Here is a 12,408-nt window from a genome sequence, read left to right on the forward strand (position 1 = left end):
TCCCATAATTATGCTGTTCTTATCCCCCCAAGCTGGCTACTATTCCCTTCACCTACACCTCTTGGCTCCAGAACTGCATAGAGCTTCTGCGCACTTCATAGGGCCACATCACGACAACATGTTTTTTAGAGGGGGGAAGAGAATGGAGGACATTGGCAAATACTTTTTCCTTTATTCGGACCCTGATCCGAACAGCAGAGGCACACCGGGCATGCGCAGCTGTAAATGCTCGTGTGCTCTCTCAGCCATCTTGGATGGATTATCCTTATGCATTTTGTGTGGCCGCTGGCTGAAAGACACACGGACAGTGTCACACTATGTTCAAAGAAAAAGGTACACAGAAATGTCTGCCTAAGCTGGTATTTTCATAGCACCAACAGCTCAGCGCTTCCAGGTAACTTCTGCCCTTATTTTCAGGAAGACCAGACAACTTTGGAGGATTTTCTCAGAAACCAGAAAGACTGAAGGAGCTCTGGGTGAGAGACCAATGCTAACTGAACCGGATCCAAGTCAGAAAAAAATGAGGAGCGAAGAGCAGCTGGTAAGGAAGGGGCAACAAGAAGCACACTATGAAGTGGAGGCCAGAGTATGTGTTGATGTTGGATGCTTTTGACAGTGTATCCTTTTCCAGCTCTGCCATGCACGTTCTCATGGTTGAGGCAGGAGCCAGTTCCCGCACTGAGCACTGGGTCTAGCAGGGCCCAACGGATAGGAGTGGAGATGGCACGGCGGGCCGAGGAGGAAAATGTGCAGGCAAGCATCCGCAGGAGGTCTGGGCTTTGTGGTGTCTTGTATTTGGACAGAGAACGCATTTCCCTATTGGCAAGTATCAGGGTAAAAAGGCAAAAACTGAGGCAGCTGTGAGCAGAGAACCACGTCTCTTCCCTGCTGGATGCACACCTGAACTGTTGAGGGACCATTCCTGACTCCTAGCTCCATTCCGGTCCCTCCATAGAACCTGACTCTTTCCTAGGACTGGGAGCAGGCACAGAGTCCTGGACATCCACTTCCTGAGAACTGCGTGTGACGAAACGGGAAAAAGGACTTCACTGAGAGGTTCAAATTAACAATTTATTTGGACTTCACTCACAGGTCCAATACGTCACTATTGCGAGTTCTATGTGTACAATGGCGATTACACTATTGCAATTTAAAAACAATTCACGGAATACACTATTGCAACCTACAAGTGATCCCGAAAAGTAACAACACAAACCACAAGCGCGCTAGATATTAATACCTTAAAAGAGTGCACAAATCACGATCTTAATAGCATGCCATATACCATACGTATGTTTCTTTATCACTTACCCTTTCTCTCAGGTAAGGTCGCTCAATCCCTGGGAAGTTACCCTGTACAGCGTCCTGGACAAGGGGGGGGACGAATCTCCTACAGGCCAGCTGTATCGTTGGAAGATTACCCCCATTTTCCTCCTCAAACCTTGCGGTTTATATTTCCTAATTCTGGGGGGGTGCAGGATTATGCCTGAGTGGATTACACTATCTGGGATGTTTACCTCTGGTGGTGCGATGGCCAAGTCTCTGTTGCCAATTTTGTGATGTCTAGCACTCAAAGTCATGGGACTAGTGGTGGGATGGGACTCAGGGCATTTTATTTGTTAAGGGAGTTAAGGCTCCATTCGGTTTCGGTTCTTATTGTGATGCAATCTTGAGACAACCCCGGGCTGAGCCGTTTTTGCAGCTCCCCCCAAGTTATCTCTGCATAGACAAGGCAAGGCGGAGATGAAGCTGAGTCGGATGACAACCCCCTGCATCTCACCTATTGTGCTCCGAAACCGGTTTGGCTGGGTGCTCCCATACACTGCGCCAAACAGCAAGACACTGATTCTTTGAGTTCTGTGCATGGGACAGGGGGAGGAAGGCCAGCCTCCACCTCAGGTGGATTTTGAGGGTAGAAAATGGTGCTGCCAGTCAGAGCACATCCACCAAATCAGGCACTCCAAGGGAACACAGGCACAAACAAATCTCACTGCTTTTACGCAGGAGATGTTGGGCTTGCTGCGGCAACAACGCTTCTGGACTCTTCCCGGTTAAGACACTTATGGGATTGTTTAACAGAGAAGCAGAGAAGAGGGAGGTAGGTTTTAGGCCAGCTCTACTGAGTTTACATGCCTGTGCTCTGCACATTTGCCTCTATGGATGCCCGCCAACTACTTTAGGCGTCCTTAAGGACAAGATTTTGTAAATTTGGGGTACAGTTATGATTGCAATTTCCATGGGGCTGCGTGCCCAGCAGAGAGTGTTGACTCGGGATTTGCTGCCATACCTGTAGAAGAGGAGCCAGTTTCCCCTGACACGCTAATTTTGGAGTCCGGCTGCTGTCACCTGCTAAGTGCTGATACAAAGTCAATGCATTTGCTGATGCAAATCTCAATGTTTAGAGAATAAATAATGTAGTTTCCTTCGCATACGCAACGTGAGAACCAGTTTTCATTTTTTCTCTTTTTACTGGTTAACCCTATATCAGCATTAGCTTTCGTTCACAAATTTGGCTTATAACTTCTGTGTACCTATGTCACAGTATGGCTTTTTTTTCTTCTAGTTCCTAACTTCTTATCCTTTTTTTATTACTTAGTGTCTGGGGCATGAATAGAATTTAACCTCACATGAATAGAAAGCAAGGACAAGAACAGTGATCTCTTCAGCCTTTCTAGTGTTCTTTCCCAGACAACATCTTATGTTATATTTTCCCATACAGCACCCCAGCACTTTCCAGTTGTGCAGCATGTCAGGTGTGAGTTGCTCCTTTTGCTGTCCAAGGCAGATCTGTGGATAATCAACAGAGTTTATGTTTTTTTGGGAAGCTGACAGAAGGCCGTCTTTAGTTGCCACTAGGGTTGCTTTATGAATTTAATTAGAACCATGAAGAGTATCACCTCCCCTTGAACCTAAACTGAAGAAGGCTAGTGACAGTTCTGTGACAATTCCTTTAATTCCTGTAAATGAGATCAGTGTCCACAAAAGCTGAGTCTCTGACACACCATGCTCTGAAACACTACCCTGCCTTGGGGAATCTTTCTTCTGGTATGGGGAACTGAGGATAGATAATTTGTGTCCTTCCAAAGGGAGTATTCCATTAAATCCAACTCAGCCTTATATGTGAATCAACACCAAAACCTTTGAAAGGGCAGATGGGCATGTGGACAGGGAGATCCAGCAGATATAATCAACTGGGATTTCTAAAACCTTTCAGGAAGGTATTCCAACAAAGGCTCTCATAGAAGCAATGAAGCCATGGGATAAGAAAGAAGCTTCTCACTCAGATAAATAATCCTCAAAGACACAGAATGAGGGAGAAAAATAATTTGTGCTGGGGCCTGTGTTGTACAAGCTATTGATAAAGTGAAATGAAGAGGGGTTGAACAGGAAGGTGCACAAAGTTTTGCAATGAAATTACGCTATTCCAGGCAGTAAGGACAATGATAGAAGCCTAAGAACTGGAGAAGGCTTTCTTGACACGGAGCAAACAGTGCCATTAAATAGCATACAAAATTCAGTACATTTAAAACCACAAAACTGTACATGTGGGGAAACATAATGCAGTGTCACATATAAAAAGATGGACTCTGAGCTGACAATTAGCCATCAGGAGCAAGGTCTTCCCCAAGTGCTGTGTAAACGTTGAAATATCCAGAGACAATCTGAATTTACAAGGAAATGTGATTCCAAAGGCAATAAAGTTGATCAAGTGCATGGAAGGGCTTCCATAGGAGGACTAATTAAACAAAGCCAGAGACTTAAGGAGAGAATGGAGTCGGCATACAAAACAGAACTATAAAATCAGCACTTTGTGGAGAAGCTTGACAGATCAATGTTCTAACTGGCTCTGGCATTAAAAGAAAGAGGAGAGGGCAGAAGGCAGAAGGTGGAAGACAGAGTGATGAGAGCGAGCTTTTTCTGAGCTAATCACTTTTCAGCTTTGCCACCAATGTATCTTCTTTTCACTCCTCCTTCTGAATACCTGACCATTCTCTGTCTATACTAAGATGCTTCAGTTCCTTAAAATCGACGTTATTGTAAAGCAGTAAATATGATTCTTTTCCATTAATAGCAAAAGGCTTAAGGGTTTGTCTTGACCTGACAGTGCATGGTCTTGGGGCTTGTCTGGGCCTCAAGTGGTTTTAGGTTGTTTTAATAACTGTGTAGTAGTCAAACAACTATTACCTAACCTGGTTTAGGTTAAGGTCTGTGAATACCATATATGGTAAAGGTCTGACAAGCCTTGGGGGTCACTGCATAATGAAGAATTACCTGTCTTGATAACTAAGGCAGGGGAAGCTACTCTGTACCTTTTAAACTTCAGTTGGGAACCAGGAAAAGGGAAGTAGACTGTGATAAGGAAATAGGTAAAAACAAACCCAGGGATATGCAAGACCAAGTAGGAAGAAATCACTGCTGTACCATATTCCTCCTGCCAAAGACTTGAGGGTGCTGATAACTCAGTAGACTCTGTCTTTGCTGCACCACCATTCTTAAGAAAGAGTCAACCTTAGGACAGGAAGTAACATTGGGAGTATAACTATGATACCACACAAAAGAGGCTGTTATGAGAAAGTATTTTGTATAAAAATTTTAACTATTTTATTAATGAGACTTTTCAATATCAATTAGATTACTTTTATTATTAGACTTAGAATGGGAACTTAGATCCACATATATGGTATGTACCAAACTTCCCATAGCAAGGAAATACCCACTTCCATGTTCCCACTAGTCAGAATGTACGAATTTTCATGTAGAATATATTTTAGAAACACTTTAAAATCACACTCACAGACAATGCACAGGTTACTGTGAAATCTTTAGCATGTGTCAGCACCAGCTGAGTAAGAGGGACCTTCCCTGTTAGAAAGGAGCGTGGGACAGAATGGTCTGGGCCTCTGTCAAAGGCAGTTTTCCTTTTTTGGGGAAATTTTCTATGATAACCTTGTATAGAAGGAAAAGGGCAAACTGCACTTCTGCAAGAAGATGCACTATTTGTTGGAAATGTGTAAAATGACTTAGCTGATCTTTTCCTATTCCAGGGACTAGCCTTACAGATTTGAATCCTGCGACTGGACCTAAAATCTTGGGATGTATACCTGGAGGTTCTACCTCAGCAGCACATCTCTAGCCTATAAATGGAGGTCAAAAGAAATCTGGAGTGCCCTTTTTAGTTGCATGCCTAAATCAGGACTTAAAAATTTTTCACTGAGCCAACACCAATAATATTTTTGTTTGTGCCCCGTGGAAAAATCTAATCCATTCTGAGATACGAAGCATATCCTTCCTCACAGCTGTCAGGCAAGAGCGAGCAGAGGCTGTACTACCAGGACGCGCTCGCTTCGCTCTTTTCTCAGTACTTCCAAGGAATCTTTTGGAGACATAGATTTCTAATAACCTGCTTAGAGAGGTCACACTTGCATTAGATAGGCCCATGGCTATTGCGTGATGGCTATGGAGACACAGCTCTGCCTGCAGCCTGACTCCACGAGCCCTTTAGAGAGCTCAGTAAAGCCAGTGTCACTGCCTGGAACAGTCACCACAGGCAATCAGGCAGAGGAAACCAAGGTCCAGAGACTTCACTTGGGACGATGGCCGTACCTTTCACCTTGCCACTTAGAGTCTTGTTCAAAGGACACAGGCGCCATCAGCTTTCTTCTGGCTTGGGGCTCCAGTAGGGTCCTGTCAGTCAGGGAGCTCAGCCAGGCAGCAGCTGACCAGGCCCACTGCTCAAGGCACCCATTGCCAGGTGGGGGCAGCATGGAGCCATCAAGGTGGACCCTCCTCTGGGTGGCTGGCCTGTGGCTGACCAGCCACTAGGAGGTCTCACTTAAAAATGGGTGCTTTTAAAACTGCTGCAACTTCCTGGCCCACGTGTTATCACTGAATCACACCAGATGGGTTAAACTCCAATCAGATGGGTCAGCCAGAATCAGGTGTTCACCACTGGGGGAGCACAAAGACAGGTGGAATGGGCCAAAGAAGGACTGGAAATGTTAGGGTCATCAGTGGTGAAAGAAAAGACCCTGAGCTGACAGAAGCAGCCACTGGTCAGTGTGCAGGGCCTCGCTTGCAGGGGCACATAAAGGGCACCACATAGGTGCTTGGAAGCGTGTGACTATTGAAAGGCCAACACGAAGAATCAATGGCCCTGCCTACTCCACTGGTAGAGCAGTCTAAGGAGAGCGACTGCAGCACCTCTTCTGACAGCTGTGATCTGGATGGACCTTTACAGTGCGGGTACCAGGAGAGGCCCAGGGCCCTGGATCACCCTCACTCATCTTGGGATGGCCATGAGATCCAGCCTCCACAGATGAGGACCTCCTAAACTCTTAGGCCAGCAAGGGTGAGCCAGCAAGCCCTTTGCGGCCTGAAGTGTCGATGAGTCATTCCCGTGCTCTACCTCTATGCTGGCACAAAACACACAAGTAATCACAATATTCTTCCCCATGAAGTGGATGTGAAAATGGCACTGTGAACACAAGCAAAGGCCACCTTCACTGTTCACGCGCAAAAGCAGAGCAGGGCTGGGAAGTGGGAAGAAGAACTCCTGCCCCTCATCTCCCTTGTCTGCCTCTCCTGTCCTGAGGTTTTCTCTTGCAGAGGAAGCAAACCCCTTTCCCTCTGGGACATGTCAGCAGCATCGGCTCCCTGGGAGACAGGGCTGCAGTGGGGGACAGGACCAGCCACTAACACACACTTGAAACACAGGCTGTCTCTCCCCATGACAGGAGATCAGTGGGGCAGAACAGCAAGTGCTGAGGACCTGGCACCTAGACTAAATGGGTTTTGGGGGAAAGGGTGGGAGTCCCAAGAGCTCAATGCCCATCATGTGCCCCTGGAGCGCACCTGTCCTGCAAACCATAGTGTGGGACATCAGGGAGATCTGCCTCCATAGCATTTTCCTTTTGACACTAAGCATTAATGAAGACATGCTCAAAGACCTGCAATTAGTGCTGCTTGCACCATGGTGGCATGTGCGGACCCCAGGTGAGGAAGGGGCTGGGTGACACCCACCACCAAAGACGCTGTCCCTGTCCCAGAGGGGACAGTCCAGTCTGGGAGTGCCTGTGCGGCCTAGGCTGCAGGCACAGAAATGCCCACTGGCTGCAATGCCCTAAAATCCTCTTCTTCTCTTGCTGACAGAGGTGAAGTCTTTCCTCTACTTCTGCCCTGGCATGTGGCAATGAGTTAGCCATGTCTGCAGGAGGAGAGGGCTTTGGAAGGCCAAGAACAGATACTTGCCTTATTTAGGTGAGCTCTGCTTCATGCCCTTGGTTTTGTGGATCCCCTCTCCAAGGAGGAGTCTGTGGCCAGAATGTGACATTTCCTTCATGATACAGCTATTGAGATGGTAACAGGCTGTTCCAGCGTGAGCCTGCCAGAGACCTGGGTCCAGGGGTAGAAGGGTCTGGTGTAATATATGTACAGTCAAAATTTTCCCATGGGCATCCTCAGGCAGATTTTGGGTCCTGATGAATTAAGGTATACAAGCATAAAGAGCCAGAGTCAGCTCAATCTGGCTCATGACAGAAATATAAAAATAGAGTGAGAAATGAGTCGGGACAGAAATAGCCATAACAGTTGTGTGGAATTGGACATTCACATATGAAGTCTGAGACAAGTAGAGAATTGACAATGGCTCAAAATACCCGAAATATGGACTGGAAAGGTGTGATTATATGTGAAAGGAAAGGATATGAAAAAGGGACGAGGACATTTAGGGATAAGAAGCAAACTGATGATAGCTTTGAGGAAGAGAAATAAAAACTGACAGATGTTGGGCTTGGAAGAGTGCTGCAGTTAATGGTGACACCAAAAAGAAAGGAATAGGAGTTTGAGGTGGGGAAAAGTGATGAGAACCTTTGCTGTCTTTTTATTGTAAGAATTGTTAGGTTTGATCTTTTAAATGTTTAAAATAGTTACATTATGATTATATGAACAACTATAACCATAGTTATTACGTTATTCTAATTAGCTTTTTCATTTGGTTTACTAGTAAAAGACAATTTGAGCAAACAGCATCACATTATGTAGATCATATCTTTGGTTTTTTTAAACAACTTTTGAAGTCACACTAAGCATCTTGGATAAAAGAAAATGTCTATGAAGAAAAATACTGGCAGTTGAATTTTGTTTTATTGAAAAAACTTTCCTGGTCAACATTTTTTATGCTGGCATTTCTGAAGACATAAAGAAAGGTCTGTATACAATCAGTATAATTTGGGGTAATACTATATGCCTATCTCAGTCCAGATTATGTTTTTAGTAACTAAAATAAAACATTTTTAGTTGGTGTTATTATAGAACTATTTGTTTTCCATCTGCTTACCATTTGTTCAGTGTCCAGAAAAATTATCTTGGTAAAATTCAATAAGCAGACCTCATAGTGTTCATACACAGAGCCATGGTATTATTTTGCAATGAAATTTTACAAAGACGTTACATGTTTCATCTGATTGATTATTTCTTTGAATACAAGATGAGTACTCTGTAGTTGAAATAGAAATTTTCTTCTTATCTTTTTAAAAAAGTAAAACGTTAAACTACATCAGTGATTAACATGCTGAACGTTTACAGTGGTAATGGTGTCTAACAGCAACAACTCAACCTGCATATGCCACCAGGCTGCATACGTCCAGAAAAAGTCAAATAATAAGCATTATGTTTTAAACACTCACTTAGTTCTTATGAATCTTGAAATGTTCCTTATTTATATTGGAGAAATATCTCTTATTCTTCCATATAAATGAAAGTATGTTTCATTTTTCCGGTATTTCCAGTTCGATGCCTTACCTTGAAAATTAGAATCAGCTCATATGTACACCCTGTGCAGTCAGACTGCCTACTAGCTGGTAAGTAATGCAAAGGTCACTGACCTTGAAAAAAGCATTGGCCCATAATTACCATAAAGGAACATCTCTGAGAAAAAGTTTAAAATAGATGCAGCTGGTGTACTCCAGTGAAGCTGCATGGATTGCAAAGACTCTCAGAGCTGTAATAATCTGGACACCAGTGATGTGCCTCCTAAGTAAATAAGCACTGTTTAATTGGCAGCACAACATTAACTGAAAATATTCCTGTTCTGCAGAAGGAAACTTCTACTCAGTGAATTCTGACAAACCAAATTAATCAATTCAGTTCTTCATAACTTAATAGTCTATTCAAACCCCCGAAGAAACTACTAGCTGAAAAAGATCTTGTCTTTCTCATAAAAGAGAGAAAAGAAGTCTGTTGAAGCATTTTATTCTACCTACCTGGGTAGCTCTTTGTAAGACAATACTGCTGGGAATATATGATTCGACATACATAAAGACCTCAGACTGGGGGCACTAATAGGAAAAGTCCAAGATTTGCAAACGTGCAAGACAGAGTGTGTGGCAGAGCACGGACATGCTCCTTCCATGCCAGCTCTGCCCGGAGGCCCCTAGAGGTCACCCTGCTCCAGGAGGACACAGGCTAGCTGGAGAAATCCCTAGGGAGCATCAGGGAGTTGACAACATGGATGCAGAATGCAAAGGTCATGCCTGCATGCTTGATAAAGCAGTGATTGAGTGAAATGATCTTTGCAGCTTAAGATGGATAGGAAATATTCACACAAAGTTCAGGCAAAACATAGTTTAGTTGTATTTTCCATTTATAGTGTCTGAAAGTCCCATATCAGACTTAGGATAATCTGCCTGCATCATGACACCTCTCCAATTCTGTGACAGATGGAGGGTCAGCTAAGGAACATGCTACCTAACCTCTTTTTCTGAGTCATTTGCATCCTAATATTGATATGATGTAACCCTAAATTCCCTTCCATCCACCTCCTTGTCCTTCTGTGACTCTTTTGCCACCTGTCGTCCCTCTGCTTTCTGCACTTTACTCAAAGACTTCTAAGTCTTTTTACTTCACTCACCTGTTCTGTAACTGGAGTCACTCAGCTGCTTCAATGTGTGAAGGAAACGGCATTCTGAATGTCACCTAAGAGTTACTTAATATTTGCTGTGGAAATAGGAGGTGTGTGCATTGTTCATCTTGGCTGCACATTCAGTACTGTCCATTTTCGATCACAGGTTGCACATTTACCCACCTCTGTACTCTCAGTTGGCTGTTTCAGGACCTTTCCAAGTGACTAAGTTCCTTTAGTCTAGGTGTGGAACAGAGAGTTATAGCTAGAAAGAGAAGACTTCGTGTTTATGAAAGTCCATTTTCCAAATTCCCTATGTGGAGACATGGAATGTTTGCTTCCCCCCTGTTTATGTAGTAAGGCTAAATTAGAAATGCACAATGCATTGCAGATACTAGTTCTTGAAAACAAGAGCAGGATTATGAAAGAGGATGGACACCTCTGCCCCTGCCTTGTATGAACTGTAGCACAACCTAGTCTTCATCAATAATATTCTCAGGAGATTTACATTTAGCCCTAGACGTTGCCTTTTACACATGTATGTAAATTATTGGGGTCCCAGCTGCCTTTCTTCCTAGAGAATTATTCCCTAACTCACACTAGTAATGATGATTACTGGGTTATCTCAAGAAATCAGTTCAAAATTCCATCTTCCCTGGCCACAGCACGTGAAGTCTTTTTCAGGAATATTCAAACAAATTCTTAGAGGAAATCTTAAGGGGTAACACAGCATGTTAAGCTCCATATTTAACAGACAAGTTCGATGGCAGATATAGGAGGCATTCCCTGTAATTAATTTAATCTCATCCAATACTTATCAAATCTAATAAAGAAACTGTGTCTTACCATCTCCAGGTCCCGTTCACAGCAATGTTTGTCGAAGTGTAGCAACGAGAAGATTCACTCTGAAGGATTAGTGTTCTTGCATTTCTGCTTATCATCTGCCAACATTCCTGGGAGCTCTCCTTTTACCCAGGGAACAGCAGAATGAGGCTACGCTTCCTACATCATACCATATACACTGACGGTTTATAGGCCGTATTGATCTTTCCAAGCATGCTCTTCTAATTCCGATAGCATGGCTGACAACAGCATTTGCAAGTTGCAGATCATACAAAAGTTGTTTTTTTGAAATGAGTGTGCAAATCACCTCAAGAAAATGCAGATTTTTTCCATATCTCTTTTTATGGAAAAAAAGGTAGGTTCCATTTTGTGGATGAACTATCAGGAGTAGCAAGAACAAGTACTCTACACTCAGCTGACTGACCTAAGAAAAGTAATTATCTTTTTTATCTAGAAAGAATTGTGTTAAACTCAACTCATTGTCCCATGTCCGTGATAAGACAAGAAATTATTCCTGAAAATTCTTTTATCAATGTGATTTGTCAGTAGTCTTAAACCCTGCATAGTGAAGCGTTCTGTTCTGCCAAGAGTTATAAATTAGTCTGTTTTTTATATGGCATACTGACTAGGCAGAGCCACTTCATTAAGTTTTCTGCAGTCTGCTCAAAATCTTAGCATCCCATTTTTCTCAGATACCAAAATTAGTGAGGAAGCATGAAGTAAGTAGACATAATGGCATAGACAAGTGTACCCTCCGCTGGATAAAAAACTGGCTGGATGGCCGTGCCCAGCGAGTTGTGATTAATGGAGCAAAATCTGGTTGGCGGCCGGTCATCAGTGGTGTCCCTCAGGGCTCAGTTTTGGGGCCAGTCTTGTTCAATATCTTCATTGATGATCTAGATAAGGGGATTGAGTGCACCCTCAGTAAGTTTGCGGATGACACCAAGCTAGGTGGGAGTGTTGATCTGCTTGAGGGTCGGCAGGCTCTACAGAGGGACCTGGACAGGTTGGACCAATGGGCCAAGGCCAATGGGATGAGGTTTAATAAGGCCAAGTGCCGGGTCCTGCATTTCGGCCACAACAACCCCAAGCAATGCTACAGGCTTGGGGAAGAGTGGCTGGAAAGCTGCCCGGCAGAAAAGGACCTGGGAGTGTTAGTGGACAGCCGGCTTAACATGAGCCAGCAGTGTGCCCAGGCAGCCAAGAAGGCCAACAGCATCCTGGCTTGTATCAGGAATAGCGTGGCCAGCAGGAGCAGGGAAGTCATCATGCCTCTGTACTCGGCACTGGTGAGGCCTCACCTCGAGTACTGTGTTCAGTTCTGGGCCCCTCACTACAGGAAAGACATTGAAGTGCTGGAGCGTGTCCAGAGGAGAGCCACCAAGCTGGTGAGGGGTCTGGAGAACAAGTCCTATGAGGGGAGGCTGAGGGAACTGGACATGTTTAGTTTGGAAAAGAGGAGGCTGAGGGGGGACCTCATTGCCCTCTACAACTCCCTGAAAGGAAACTGTAGAGAGGCGGGGGTTGGCCTCTTCTCCCAAGGGAATAATGACAGGACCAGAGGAAATGGTATGAAGCTGCGGCAAGGGAGGTTTAGATTAGATATTAGGAAGAATTACTTTACTGAGAGAGTGGTCAAGCACTGGAACAGCCTGCCCAGGGAGGTG

The sequence above is a fragment of the Numenius arquata genome, chromosome 17 (genome assembly GCF_964106895.1).
Source record: "Numenius arquata chromosome 17, bNumArq3.hap1.1, whole genome shotgun sequence".
Taxonomy (NCBI): domain Eukaryota; kingdom Metazoa; phylum Chordata; class Aves; order Charadriiformes; family Scolopacidae; genus Numenius; species Numenius arquata.